This window comes from Pinus tabuliformis, chromosome 1_1 (genome assembly GCF_031772625.1).
Source record: "Pinus tabuliformis cultivar Carrire ecotype Pingquan chromosome 1_1, CPIR1, whole genome shotgun sequence".
Taxonomy (NCBI): Eukaryota; Viridiplantae; Streptophyta; class Pinopsida; order Pinales; family Pinaceae; genus Pinus; species Pinus tabuliformis.
Window position 1 is genome coordinate 625,186,378 of NC_142297.1, and position 16,292 is coordinate 625,202,669.

General features: G+C 36.3%; 1 pseudogene; it reads left to right on the forward strand.

The window, feature by feature from the left end:
* The window catches only part of LOC149214865 (methylthioribose kinase-like), a 29,029-nt pseudogene extending 24,918 nt beyond the window's left edge, over positions 1-4,111 (forward strand).
* Positions 4,112-16,292: the final 12,181 nt, after the last annotated feature.

Below are 16,292 nucleotides of genomic sequence, written 5' to 3' on the forward strand. Positions count from 1 at the left end.
CTAATATATTGTAATTTTTAAATGACCATAATGAACAATTTAGTAAAAATAGATTCCTTGAAAACCTTAGGCTCAACATTATTGTGCAACAATTTTAAACACTAGTCACAAGTAAGTTAGAATGTGTATATATGATCTACTTTAAACTCAAACAAAAATCAACAAAAATATGTCAAAAGAATAAAAAAATTAATACCATTTAATTATGTTCTAATACAATTTTAAAATACCATACCATAAAAAATACCCGAAAAGAAAAATATTAAACCTTTACTATATTTTCAAGTAATAATAGAAAAATGTAAAAAGTAAAATGTAATACAATACTGTCAAAAATACCCCAAGGAAAAATATTAAAATTTTACTATATTTTCAAGTAATAATAGAAAAATGTAAAAAGTAAAACGTCGTAATTATATACTTTAAAATAAGAAACAAAATTTCATAAATCAGGACTTCCATGGATACTCGGTAAGGCCAACTCAAACAATGTACTGCTGCTGTGAAATGTAGAGACTTGGGAATCACTACGAACCAGAAATCCTAATTTTAAGGATTTAAAAGTCTTGTATTACCTGCACACTAATGTCCAACACCCATAATTTTTGGAATAACTTTATGTAGTCACATGCAAGCAGAGCAAAATACAAATACAAAGGAATTTCACAATTCCCAAAGTGAGAGAATAACACAGGATCACCCATCAATCCTTAGTCAGGTCTAATATGTGTTTAATTTAGGTTATTGGACTAACAGGCTTATGCTTAAAAACCCATGATTTCTAGGTTTCCGTTAGACAAATCAAACCATCACACATAGCACATGATGAGGAAATTAAAGCAGAAACAAAAGAACCAGTGAAACTAACACATGTAGGATCAATGACTTGAATTTGATAAACATGATTATCAACTTTTCCAATGAAAGAAATTGGTGAGGTCGTAATTGTTTTAATAGAAGGGTCACAAGAGCAAACTGAGATGATAACTACAGTCAGTCTCGACTCGGAAGCTTTGCTTGGATGGGTCACCTCATGACCTCTAATTGTTGTATTTATTGTCTCTCGCTTTTCCGTGATTTAGTCCATGTATAGAAATTACCAGACCCATATAGCCCCTAGCTAATGTATACTTATTACCACTGCCTATTATAGAATTTTATAGCTCTGCTAATTTAATTAAGGAAAAAGAGTTCGGTTGGATTTAGACTTAAATACGTTTTTGAGACGAGGATCACATGTTTCATCCATAAAATTTAATGCATCGGCAATATCTTAGTAATTTAAAATAACTACAGTTAACTTTCTACCTCATCTGGATATGTAAGACAATATCGTTTGTTGTATTACTTGAATATTTTAATGTCTTCAGGTAACGGTTCTTAGAGATTTAGCTCGGCGAAGCATATTATCAAGACATTTGTTTTCTATGAAACCCAAATGTGTTGAAATTTCATAGTTTTCCCACAAAAACCAACACCCATGGAGATTCAAGTTTGGCATTCATGCAGGAGGGCCCATTGGACTATCTTCTTTGTGGCACGTTCATACTGTAGAAGGGAGAGTTTTCTCACGTGGGTGTAAGTGGAGAGTGTCAATATGCCAGAGGAGGGCACTAACCTCAACTTCGTTTACATTGTGACTTGGTCTCATGGATCCTTCGTTATCAAGCGGGTTGTCCCATATATTCACTGTATAGGGGAGTCATGGTTGATGACAAAGGAACATGCATATTTTGAGGTTACAAATTTGAAAGAGCATGGAAAATTTTTCCCAGAACATGTTCCAAAATTTTATTACTTTGATCGTGCCATGGTTTTATTTTCTATGTGTTACTTGGAACCCCCAACCATCATTATGCGCAAAGGTCTAATAGCTGGTGTTGAGTACCCATTTTTGGCAAAGCATATTTCAAATTATATGGCCAAAACTCTTTTTCACACATCCCTTTTATATCCTTCTACAATAGAGCACAAGGCTGAAATTTATCAACTTTGTGGCAATGTGGAGATGTGTAGGCTCACTGAACAAGTCATATTTTCATACCGATATATGTTAGCACTAAAAAACCATTGGAATTAGCCTTACCTTGATGATGATGCTAAGGAGGTATGGGAGGAAAATCAGTTGAATATGGAAGTTGTTGAATTGAAATCGAATTTTTGTGAGAAGACACAAGCACTTATTCATGGAGACTTACATACTGGATCGGTTATGGTAACAAGCAACTCAACTCAAGTTATAGATCCATAATTTGCCTTTTGTGGCCCAACGGGTTTTGATATAGGTGCTTTTATTGGCAATTTAATTCTCGCGTTCTTCTCACAAGATGGCGATGGAAACTATGAGAACCAACGCCGAGACTATAAACAATGGATTGTTAAACTCATAGAAGAAACATGGAACCTTTTTGAAACGAAGTTTGTTTCTTTATGGAATGCAAACAAAAAACATTGTGGATATGCTTATCTAGAAGATATATATAATAATCCTAAGGTTAGATTGCTCGTGCAACAAAAGTATATAAAAGATCGATTTCTTGGATTTGGTGTTGCATGAAATTTTTTGTAAATGATTATTGGATGAAATTGTGTTTTTCTTTATCTTGGCATAAGTTGAGATGCTCAAAGGACCTGAATTCTCTCTGCAAAAACGGGCCAATGTTGGGATCATAATAGAGGAGGCAACCTGACATAGAAAGCCAACTTGCCCAAAAGGAAAGCTAAATTTGCAAATTTTGTATTTCTATTTTCAGAAATATGCAGAGAAAGGTAGTATTTTGTAGTTGTAGGGATATCCTAAAATCTAAGAGTTGGATGGAAACCTCATACACAATTTTAGGGTATAATGTAGTAGATATTTAACAAAACTAGTCATCTATGAATGGGCCCATAGGTCTCAAGGGTTCAACTAAGCTCTAATACCAATTGCAGGGACCAACCCTCAAAGTGTGAATGTAGACGTGCTTAATCTGAATGCAGTGACCCACCGATTGACCTCCCATCCTACTCCTTGGGTACTCTCCTTCCCCGTGGACCCTCGAGCTGCAATGGGGTTGTACAACGGAGGAATGTATTAGCTGGTAGAGGAGAGCACTCTTTGGCTCGAGATTCCCCTCTCTAAAGTCCTCTACCTCACCAAACTCACTATAGATCGTAGTCACTACTCTAACATAGTCTCATCCATCCAACAGTAGGGTAAAGAAAAAGCCATTTCTCCCATGGCCTGCCCCTTCTTTTATAGGAGTCCTCATAGGTGACACTTGGAATTTCATGAAAAATTAATTATTTTTGATAATCCAATAGTTTGATTATTCACCCACCCATGTGTCACTCTCTCATCAAGGATCTCCAAAATATTATTTACTTAAATTTTAATTTAAAAATAATATTTTTACACACCTCAACAAGATTCCTATTTCTTCTCCTAGTTGTCTCTTGATCCCCCTTTTTACTCCTTAATTTGTGTTCATTATTAAATTCAATTGATAGGTCAAGATTTGATCCCCTATCTACTCCCTAATTTAACTCAAGTTATCTCTTAGATGGATATTCTTATGTTGGTTGTTGCCACATGGAGGTTCTCTAAATTTCTCTAAAATTTAATTTATTAATATTATTTTAATTCACCATCCTCTTCTCTTAATTATGTTTAAATATTTTATGATTAATATTTATCCTTACATTTATGTCCCTCTTTCCCCTTTTTACCTAATTAAATTACATTATCTACCTAAAATTTTCCAACATGGGAAGGGTAGAGTTTTTAAGGTAGAATATTTTGTTTCTTCTTATGATCCCCTTAACCCAAGTTTTATTCTTTATTTAATTACCTCGGTTCTAATCATCATTTACCACTTTATGTGAATTTACATGGTTTTCATATCTTGATTATATTTATTAATTTATTTATTTTTAATGATTCCAAGGGTTATTTATTTTTAATGATTACAAGGGTGCCAAGTTTCGGTCGCGCCCTTCAAGAACTTCTCTTGAAGTTCCAAGGGTGTCACGCCTAACAATTTATTTGTTATGCCAAGGGTGTCACACCTAACAATTTATTTGTGTTGCCAAGGGTGCCAAGCTGGTCGTTCCCTTCAAAAAATTCCATTGAAGTTCCAAGGGTGCCACACCACTTGCCCTTCAAGCATTCAGTGACTACAAGGGGAAAGTATAGGTGCAATGCTAGAGACCACTATCATCTCTTATGTTGCCTACTGTAGTGAGACTAATGGTGTTGGGGATCAAGGAATCCACCTTGATGCGCACCGCCCAGTAAAATCCTCATGAGTGACCCAACTTTGGGACCTGCCCCCAGGACATCGTGATCTTCATTGTGAAGGTGTTTCAACCTTTCCAACCAAAGTCACAACGGGAGTGCTAGTGGGTGAGATCAGGGACACTGTCTCACCCCTCCCATGCAGTTTCATCCAATTGTATAGCCCCATCACCCATATTTGAGTCATTGTTATAGCTCTGATACCACTTGTTATAGCTCTGATCTGAAAATATAAGACAATGCAAATAAACCCAATAAATAACAGATAGAAATGATTCACTTTATTGATATCAAACCCTTAAGGTAGGGCAACACCATACATTCACTCCTTAAGGAAGGAGAACTCTCCACAAGCCATATGCATGTTCATACAATAATCCTTGACATCTCTCCATGTGGAGTCTCTAGCCTCTATATAGGCCTCCTACATACAATACCATGGGTCATTACCATGGTTCCCTCATACCATTGAACTAATACCATGGGCCCATTACATTATCACTAACTACTTGTGGTCCCTTACATGATATGGGTTAACCACATTATTTATTACTATAGCCCATCCCATTATTACATTATTACCTTGGGTACCTCCCTTTGTACTCCATATTATCCCCCCTAGGTATATAACATTCCACCCCCCTTAGCATGTTTCGTCCCCGAAACATGGGAAGAACACAAATAATAAGATCTACTCAAAAGAGTAGTCCACTGGTACCATGCACATGCATTTAGCCATCCAAGAGAAAGGTGAACTCTCGATCTCGTTGGTGCCTCGCTCTCTTGAGATGGAAGCTGACCGTGGTAGCTCTTCTGTGTTGATGTGTAGTAGGTGGATCTTCGCTCCTCTCTATCTGTCCTGTGGGGGTTGTTGTCCTTGTGGCTAATTGGTTGCCATCTTGTTGGTTGTTGTCTTACGGGGTGATGTGGGTGATGATATGTTGAAGTTTTAACCCACGATGTCTTTTTTTTTAATTCACCCCTTATTGAAGCCTGACTGTTATCTGGTGCATGTTGTGGTGTCTTATCTTCCAATATTACTTCAACCACTGAGCCCTTATCTGATGTATCAGCACCTGTAACCTTTTCTACTTCAACCTCTGTTTGTGTTTGATTGTCGATCATCACAGGCTCATCATCTAATATGTCAGTCTCTGGAACTTCTTCTGCTTCAGCCTCCATGTACTCTACCTGTTTATTGATGGAAATATCCTGTAATGTAATTTTCTTCTTTTTATACCAGAGCTTTAGGAATTTCTTCTGCACATTAATATTAATAGTACCCATAGATTCCATCCAAGGATATCCCAAAACAACATCCATGTTATCCATATTTGAAGTATAGAAATCACCATGCAACACATACTTATCCATATAAAGCTTCAAATCCTTATAAACGTGAACATCCTCATCATCCACCTGTGTGTTTTCAATGTGTTTGGTTGGAACGTGCAATTTTTTGCCAAATTAACATTGATAAAATTATGCTTGCAACTAGGATTTATAGAAACAATGATCTTCTCCTTCTGAATCAATCCATGAACCTACAATAAGGAGATACTAGCAGAAAATAACCCTTTAGGTTTCTTAGTTTCCTTCTTTCCTGTAAAAGTAAAATATTTGCTAGGCTGTGTGTCTTTCTATGTGAGATTATCCACAAGATTAGATTTACGATCAAAGTGGTCCATAAGAGTTTTTTTGAATGTGTCCCAAGTTAAGGGCCTTCCATAGCAACGTTGATGCCCTAGCCACCATTGCCATCTTTCATTGTCCAAGTACATTTTTCCCACACTTAGCTGAGTCTCATCATCATAGACATAATTCAATTTGAAATATTTCTCCATTTTTGCTAGGCATTTGGCTGGATGAGAGCCATCAAATTTATACAAGTCCCTCAAACTCTGATCTAGGCCTGCCATCACAAAAAAACTTGGCGAAAATTTAAAATGTCGCAGTTTAGTCAATATTGCTCAGAATCCCTATTATGACTTGTTTTTGGAAATGGAACAACCATTCTACATCTACCCATGTGATAGAAATCCCGATCCAGGCACTAGAATATTAGATCTGTGCTACAACTCTCCCGCCATCATCAAAATTTCTGCAAAAAAGAGCTGATTTTAAATCAACGATATCTCCCTCATCCGAACTCCAATTTGACTGATTTTTTTTTTTGAAATCGGGTATTTTTCACATAGAATCCAGATCTGCAATTAGATTTTGTAGATCTTACACCAGGACATCTAGATGTGTGCCGCAAACTTGCTGCCCCGAAAAATTGTCTGCAACACCACTGATTTTTAGATCAGCGATATCTCCTTCATCCGGACTCTAATTTGACCTTTTTTTTTTTGAAATCGGGTATTTTTTTCACATAGAATCTAGATCTACAATTAGATTTTGTAGATCTTGCACCAACACGTACAGATCTGATCTGCAAACTCGCCGCCCATGAAATCCTGCAAAAAATAAAAAAATTCTCCACTTTTTTGCCCAAGAAAGTTCTCTGGTACCACTTGTTATAGATCTGATCTGAAAATTTAAGACAATGCAAATAAACCCAATAAATAATATATAGAGATGATTCACTTTATTTATATCAAACCCTTAAGGTAGGGCAACACCATACATTCACTCCTTAAGGAAGGAGAACACTCCATAAGCCATATGCCTATTCATACAATAATCCTTGACATCTCTCCATGTGGAGTCTCTAGCCTCTATATAGGCCTCCTACATACAATACCATGGGTTATTACCATGGTTCCCTCATACCATCGAACTAATACCATGGGCCCATTACATTATTACTAACTACTTGTGGTCCCTTACAGGATATGGGTTAACCACCTTATTTATTACTATGGCCCATCCCATTATTAAATTATTACCTTGGGTACCTCCCTTTGTACCCCATATTATCCCCCCTAGGTATATAACAATCATTCGGCCAAGCAACTAATATGTTCCTGCAACCACTAACATATCATCAGAATATAGATAAACATATATAGCAGGTTTCAAAATTGACTTAGAATTTCAAAGACAAAATATAAATTTTCATCAAACCAGGTGTCGTCAACTCGTCATATGCAAGTGCCTCTGGTGGTTTCCTGCCATACTCAATAATCATCAGTAACATGGTTTCTCAATGTTGGTCATTGTCATAATAGCATCATTAACATCACCTAGTCATTCACATCATTATTCATTATGAATCAGAACTAATGCAAGTAGGTAATATAGGGGACACATTCATCATAGATATCATCATCATAACATCAATGGAAACATACATATCCATCAAAGATATCAACATGGTAACATCAATAGAAAACATATATATCCATCAAAGCTATCATCATCATAAATTCAATAGAGACCAAACATAACCATTTATGCTACAATCATCATAATATCAATAGAGAACATGCATAACCATTAATGCTACAATCATCATAATACCAATAGATAACATACATAACCATTAATTCTATCTTCACCATAATATCAATTGAGAACATACATAAACATCACAACCACTAATAGTAGAGTCATGTGTCCGGATCCTCAACCTGAGGTCCTCAAAAATAATTTGTGGGCCTTAGGGCTAAATAAATGTTAATGTCATATCACTATTAGTCAACTAGAGCAGGGCACTACACTTTAAAGAATTTGAAACATTTATATGACTCACACTCTAAACTTGAAGTAGTCCAATTAATAATCAAATTGTTCAATATTGAATTGAAAGATGATGATCCCCTTACCCTAGCCTCTCAAATAAGATCCATTATGCATGATATAGAAGCTACTAGAGTTAAAATAGATGTTCCTATCATAACTTTCATCAAGGCATAGTATCCCACTAATTCTCATTATCTTGAATCATTACAAGCTAGTGGCAAACTTAAGGATATTTCCTTTGAGACTCTTGTGGAGAAATTGTTGAAAGAGAGAAAGATTTTGGGAAGAAGAAGACAATTGCTCAATTTTCTGAATAGTTTTTGTGCCTTGCATAGAAAGAGAATAATCAGGCACATGATTCTTCTAGACGAAGAGGTGGCAGAAGAGGGTGTGAAAGGAAGAATAATGGAGGTAGGGGGGAAACATTAGCAAGGAGGAAGACCTGATATTTATTGTGTACAGTGCAATAGAAATGGACATGATGCTTCCACATGTAAGCTCTCTTGGGACAAAATAAGATAAGAAAGACATGAAGAGAAAGGAAAATCACCAAATCCAGGGAAATCTAAAGCACCTGAATCTGCTCATTATATTGTGGCACATTGTAATATTGGAGTAACTAAAGACTTGTTTAATACTTCACTTTCTTCATGTAAATATGCATGGTTGCTTGATTTAGGACAAACTTGCCACAAGACCTTTCGAAGTGATTTCTTTGAAGAATTCAATGATAATGTTGATGGATCAATCTACTTTGTAGACAAGTCAAAACTCAAGCCATTAGGACTTGTCACTATCAGCTTTAAATTGCTTGGTCTCCCTAACTTTCTTCTACATGATGTTATTTACCTCCCAGAGTTTCGGATAATATTGTTGTTTGTGTTTCACATCTGCCATCAAGGAAACTCTATTCACATGTTTTATGGCAAGGTTGAGGTGAGAAAAGCACCAAACAACTCACCTATCATGAATGGGACAAAATAAGAAAGACTCTTGAAGCTGCAAGGAACCTCTGCTCGTGCACAAAATTTTGCATAAAAATATCAGTATGATGAAGTTACATTACCATCAAGTCTCTTATGGCATGCTATATTTGAACATCTAAACTATGATAGTATGTTTTTATTGAAGAGAAATGGTGTTACTGATATGCTCACCATTCCTAGGAAACTTAAGCAGTGTGATGCTTGTATCTTAGGAAAACACACCAAACAATCTTTTCATGATTCTCATTCAAGAGCACATAGAAATATTGAACTCATTCATTCTGACTTGTGTGTCCCTATTTGTGTTCCTTCTACAAATGGAAATAAATACATGATGACTTTTATTAATGATTACACAATAATGTTTTGGGCATATCTATTGAAGAATAAATCTAAATCTTTTGAAACTTTCAAAAACTTTCATGCATGGATTGAAAATGATAAAAAAACTCATATTGGCTCTATTTATACTGATAATGGAAAATAATGTACTTCAAATGAATTTGAAACTATCTTCACTAGCATGGGATTAAACATCAAAAAATTGTGCCTTATAATCCTCAACAAAATGATGTAGTTGAAAGAATGAACATGACAATCTTAAATATGGTGCGTTTAATGATGTTTTTCAAGAATGTAAAGCTCGTGTTTTGGGTTGATGTAGTTATATTTGCAATATATATTAAGAACATGTGTCCATCTCATGCTCTAAAAATCAAGACTTCCTATGAAATTTGGTATGGCGACATTCCTTCAGTGAGGCATCTCAGGGTTTTTGGTTCCACTTGTTATGCCTTGATACCTAAGGAACAAAAACAAACAAACAAAAAACTTGGTGCAAGGAGTCAAAAATGTATCTTCTTGGGGTACTCAAATATCTCCAATGCATATTGTCTGTATGATGAAGTAAATAAGAAGTTTATATTAACTATATATGTGATCTTTCTTGAATCTTCCAAGACTGGTAATGTTATTAAGCAGGAGTTTGATGGCTTGGAAAAATTAAGGCATTCAAAATATTTTCAAGAATCTGATAATGAGATCCCACATATTGATGGGGGGTATCCCTATCCTTGATCAATCTATGGAATATCCTTTTGAAACACTCTCTCCCCCTCATGAAGCTCCAACCACTAATCAAGAAGACACTTTGAGTGATGTGACTAAGAGAATTGGAAGGATAAATCTTGTTTCAACCCCATCTTAGTGAAGTGAACAGACTAGGCAAACTCATAAAGGTCCTCAAAAATGGCTCTCAAATACATTTGAAAGTGTTCATCCTGATGAGGTTGGAAATTTAGGAACAAGAAGTTATACTAGATAGAATGGAGGTGATTTTGGTTCGCCTGTTGATATGGATGTTTCTTATGATCGTGAATTAAATTTGTCTATATATTTCGAGCCAACTTCCTTCAAAGAAGTTTCTTCTCATGATGAATGGAAAAAAACAATTTAGAAAGAGTATGATGCTTTGATAAAGAATGGAACCTAGAAGCTGGTGGACCTTCATTGGGAACCAAACTGATTGACTACAACTGGGTCTTCAAGAAAAAGTATAAATAAGATGACTCACTTGACAAGCATAAAACTAGGCTCATGGAAAAAGGTTTTACACACAAAGAAGGGGTCGATTATGAGGATATTTTTTTCGCCACAACAAAATGGTTTACCATTCAAACTCCCTTTGCCTTGGAAGCTCAGAACAGTTGGAAAGTCCATAAAATGGATGTAAAAAAAGATTTCTTGAATGGATATTTGAAAGAGAATGTTTTTATGTCTCGACCAGAAGGATTTGTTGAGAAGGGATATGAGCACAAAGTATGTAAACTTGTCAAATCCTTGTATGGACTCAAACAAGCATTGTAAGTGTGGTACGAGAAGTTGACTGGGCATCTTTTGAAACTAAATTTCAAACACTATGATCTTGATGATGCAACTTTGTTTTTAAAGAAAGTTGGAAAAATTGTTGTATATCTTGTGGTATATGTATATGATGTTTTGATCATAGGGAACAATGAAAATTACATTGCATCCATAAAGAAAGAATTGAGGAAAGGTTTTGAGATGACAGGTTTGGGATATGTTCACTATTATCTAGGTATTGAAGTAACCCAACATCCAAAGTCTATATTACTATCATAAAATAAGTACATTGGAGATCTATTGAACAAATTTGGCATGGTTGAGTGAAATCCTTTGAATACTCTAATGGAACAAAATTTAAAGCTCACGTCCACAAAGAGAAATGAATTTGAGGATGCAAAAAGGTATAAACAACTCGTAGGAATCCTTAAATACCCGACTACTACTAGACCAAACATTTCATTTGATGTTGAAATCCTCTCCATGTTTATGCAAAAGCCTTGTGAGGGTCATTGGTCTAACAGAAAAAGAGTTTTAAGGTAATTGAAGGGAACTAAATACTTTGGACTCAAGTATACATAAGTGGATGACTTCACCTTGATTGGATACTCTGATTCAAATTGTGATGGAGATAAAGAGCATGGAGTATTTACTTCAAGTTATGTTATGATTCTTGGAGCGGGAGCTGTCTCCTAAAGGTCACGCAAATAGTTTGTTCCAACATATTCTACAACAAAGGTGGAATATGTGGTAACTACATAAGCAATGAAGGAAATTACATCGCTTGGGAATATTCTTGTGTAGGAATTTACAGGGTAAGTTCCTCAGACAGAACACCAAAAGGACACCGCTCACAACCAGATCGCAGATCAATACACTAGTATTTTGACGTGGTTAAAACCCTCAAAGAGGGAAACAGTCCACAGCCTGAGCCAACGCGGCCACTTCAGGCAATTTATTAATAAAAGAATGAAAATTTACATATGTTTCTCTCATGCACGGATTACACTACAAATGACCCTCCATGCGCTTTAAATAGAACTCATGGACCAATCGGGTGTCAAGCCACGGATCAAGTGTCGGTAATACCGAGGAGAGAATGAACCGTCGAATCACTACATATCGTGACCATCGGATTGTAAGTTACAAAATGTACAACGGTAAAGAAACACACTTTACCTAACTCTATACTAGACCAAGTTGTACTTAACTATTTCCTATGTGTCGGAATATCCTAACATCCCCCCTTAAGAACAACTTGGGATAGGATTGAAGGATTTACAAATATGACACAATAGGAGAAGGAAGGAGGCACTAGAGCCTATCCCCCCTTAGTGACAACTTCCTGAACTCCAACCATAAATCAAAGTTTAGTGTACTTCGCCTCTGTGAGAGCCTTTGTGAAGATGTCTGCAACTTGATCATCTATTGAACAATATTGCACTTCAAGAACATGGTCGTGAATGAGCTTTCTGAAGAAGTGCATGTGCAGTTCAATGTGTTTGCTGCGCTGATGTTGGACTGGATCTTTGCATAGCTGAATGGCACTTTGATTATCACACTAAAGTGTAGTCGGATGCTGCTGCTCAAAGCCAAACTCTGACAGGATCTGACGAAGCCACAAGGCTTCCTTACTAGCTTCTACAGCACCACGATACTCTGCTTCTGCTGATGAAAGAGAAATGGCACCTTGTTTCTTACAAGCCCATGTAATAGGTCCTGAACCAAGAGTGAACACATAACCGTCAATAGACTTCCGATCATCAACGTCACCAGCCCAATCAGAATCAGTGAAACCAACCAATAGAGGAGCTGCTTCGGCACTGTAATGAATCCCAAACTGAACTGTACCTTGAACATAACGAAGTATTCTTTTAGCTGCTTTCCAATGACTTTCACTTGGGTTTTGCATAAACCGAGCAACAAGACCAACAACAAAGGAAAGGTCAGGACGAGTATGAGTTAGATACAAGAGTTTTCCTACAAGTTGACGGTATAATGTAGCATCAACTTCAGGAGAAGTACAAGTGACTGAAAGTTTGACTCTAGACTGAAAGGGAGAAGGGGCTGGCTTACAGTCTTCCATGTGAAAATGACGTAGAATATCACAAGCATACTTGGACTGGGAAATGGAAATACCCTCCTTGGATTGCAAGACTTGAAGACCAAGGTTGTGTTGGGAGCATCTGTTCTAGTGAGGAACCCCTTTCGTTTCACGCGAAAAGGTTTTCGGTAGCCCTAGCTGCGTCATTTTTAAGATCTGGAGGTATATAGTTTTTATTTGCAGTTTACTGTTATTTTCTCTGTGTTTATTTCGGTTTCGGTTTATTTAGCTTTTTTTATTACCGGATCTATACCTTTCATTTCTGCGTATGCTCTTTGCCCTGCGACTCTGTGCGATTTGGGCAAATCAGAAACAGAAAGGAAGGATTTTTCTCATGCATATGCTCTTTTCCCTGTGCCTTAGGGTGATCTCGGAAAATCAGAAACATTGAGGAAAATATTTAGTTTCCGGCCAAAGCTAACTTTGAGCCGCAAGGTTCATTTTTGAAAATATTTAGTTTTTCGGCTAAAGCTAACTTCGAGCCATAAGGTTTGTTTTCTTTGCATGTCCATGTTGGGTTTTGTGTTTTTTGTTTTGTAGGGAAAAAGAGCTTTCTCAAGGCAAGCACGCAACCCAAAGCACCCCCCCCCCCCTCTCTCTCTCTCTCAAATTTTTTGTATAGATCAATTGGTTCAAAGCTATTTTAAGAGAGTAGAGGTCTTGGGTTCAAGTCTCCATTTTGTGGGGGCGGACTTTTTCATTTCCGCACATTCCCGCACTTCGTCGACAACTTCAACAACTTTTTTTCAAAAAGCCATAACTTCTTCATCCGGAAGCCATTTTCAGAGCCGTTTTTTTTAAACCAGCCTAATTTTTCGAGATCTATCCATTGGAACACTTATTTTCAGCATATTTAGCTTTAGTTTCCATTGAAATGGAAAGTCAATACCAAGTTACCCTTGACAACACCAACTACTTCCAATGGTTGGCTTACATTGAGGATTTACTTAGAAGTAAAGGTCTCTACAGAATAGCCTCAGGCCAAGAAAAGAAACCGAAGGATGAAGATAAGGCTGCTAAATGGGAAAATAGGCAAGATCAAGCACGTGGATTGATAGGGATGTCTATTTCTCCAGATCTTAGATTCCATATTGCAGAAATTGATACTCCTGATGAAGCAATGAAACAAATCAATAAAGTTTTTGAGATTAAAAATGAAATTACGGATTCTATAGAGGTGCGGTGATTCTTCCAACACCCCCCCTCAAACACACCTTGGGGGAATCGAACCTGGGTCCAAGCTTCGATACCATGTAGGAATTTACAGGGTAAGTTCCTCAGATAGAACACCAAAAGAAACACACTTTACCTAACTCTATACTAGACCAAGTTGTACTTAACTATTTCCTATGTGTCGGAATATCCTAAAATCTTGAAGATTTGCAAGAGAAACAAGTGCATTCTACTCCTATTTTGATTGACAATACTTTTGTAATAAAGTTGGCCATGAACCCAGAGTTCCATGATTGAACCAAGCATATCAATACAAAGTATCATTTGATTCAACGTCATGTTGGGTCCAAGACTATTCACCTATGCCATTGTTCCAAAAATGAGTAGATTGAATACATATTCACCAAAGCAATTGGAAGAGAAAATTTTGAAAGATTTAGAATGATTCTTGGACTCACCAATATCCCTTCAAATTAAAGGGGTGGGGGGGGGGGATGTTGACACCTAATATTTGGGATTGGGAAATTGCAAATAATGTAAATAAGAGAATAAAGAAGACAAAGATGCATTAGAATATGAATTCTGATAATATCCCTCCCATTCTATATATTATTGATCTTTCTTATTGAAATTCATTCATTTATGGAGTTACCAATTCCTGGCCTAACATTGGAAAATAGCAATGAATGAAGAATAACATTACTTGGTAGGGAATGATACTTGGGAACTTGTACCTCTTCAAAAAGGAAGAAAACTTATCGAATGTAAATGGATATATAAAATCAAGTATGCATCAAATGGAAGTGTTCAAAGACATAAGGCCCAATTAGTTGCTAAAGGATTCTCTCAAGTTGAAGGAATGGACTAAAATGAAAACTTTTCCCTCGTCGCCAAAATGAATTCCATTTTCCTTGCTCCATCCCTTACTACCTCACATGGATGGGATGTCCATTAGATGGATATTAAATTCCCCTTATTACATGGGGATATATAAGAAGAAATTTACATGGAACAACCTTCTACCCATGTTCAAACTGACTCTAGCCTTGTTTTCCACCTTAATAAGTCTAGGCTATGGTCTTAAACAAGATGATGAATCTTGGTACGAAAAAATGGATAGATTTATTCTTGACACTGACTTCTTTAGATGTCATTCTACTCCCACTTTCTATACCAAAAATGTATGAATCCATCTTATAATCCTTGTTCTTTATGTTGATAACCTTATCCTCATGAGTAGTGACCTTAAACTTTTAATCCAAGTGAAGTCAATACTTAAGAAGTTTGAAATAATAGGTTTAAGATATTTGCATTATTTTTGTGGCCTCCAATTCTTGCAAACTGAGGAAGGAATTTCTCTTTCCCAATGTAACTATGCATGTGACCTTATTCACCATTTTCATATGGAAGATTCTAAACCAATCCCTTCTCATTTTTAATTTGGAGTCAAACTTACTGCTATCTGCACTATACCTAAATTTGATGCCACTTTGTATCATCAATTAGTTGGTAGCCTCTTATATTTGTCTTATACCCGTCCTAATATTTCCTTCAATGTTGGTCTTGTTGCCTGATACATGCAAACAACACATGAACATCATTGGAAAGAAGAAAAAAGGATACTTCAATATATCCATGGTGAAATTTAGTTTGGGATACATTACAGTTCAAGGGGGACTCCTTTGTTGGTTGGCGCTTCACTAATTCAGATTGGGTTGGAAACCCTAATGATTGGAAGCCTACTACAAGCTATGGTTTCACTCTTGGCTTCAAACCTATCACTTGAGCTTGTAAAAATAATCAGCCTACTACTCATTCAGAAGAAGAATAAAAGTACCGAGCAACAGTAAATGCACGTCAAGAAGTCTTGTGGATTTGATAGATCCTTTTAGATTTTGGATTCTAACAATAACATCCAACCACCCTTTGGTGCAACAATCAGAGTTTCAAGAAGCTCACTAAATATCTAGTTCAACATCATCATAACAAACACATTTAGCTACAAAATTACTTCATTTGAAAACTCATTCAAGATCAAGTTATTGAAGTGCACCTTTTATTGGTTTTTTTAGTGCTAATTGGACAAGCATAATTTTTTGAAACTGATAATTACTTCCAATGATATTGTTGGGTCAATTTAGTGTCCTAAATTGCTCTACATAAATTATCAATCCAGGTATCGTAAACTGATGAAGTGTAGTGC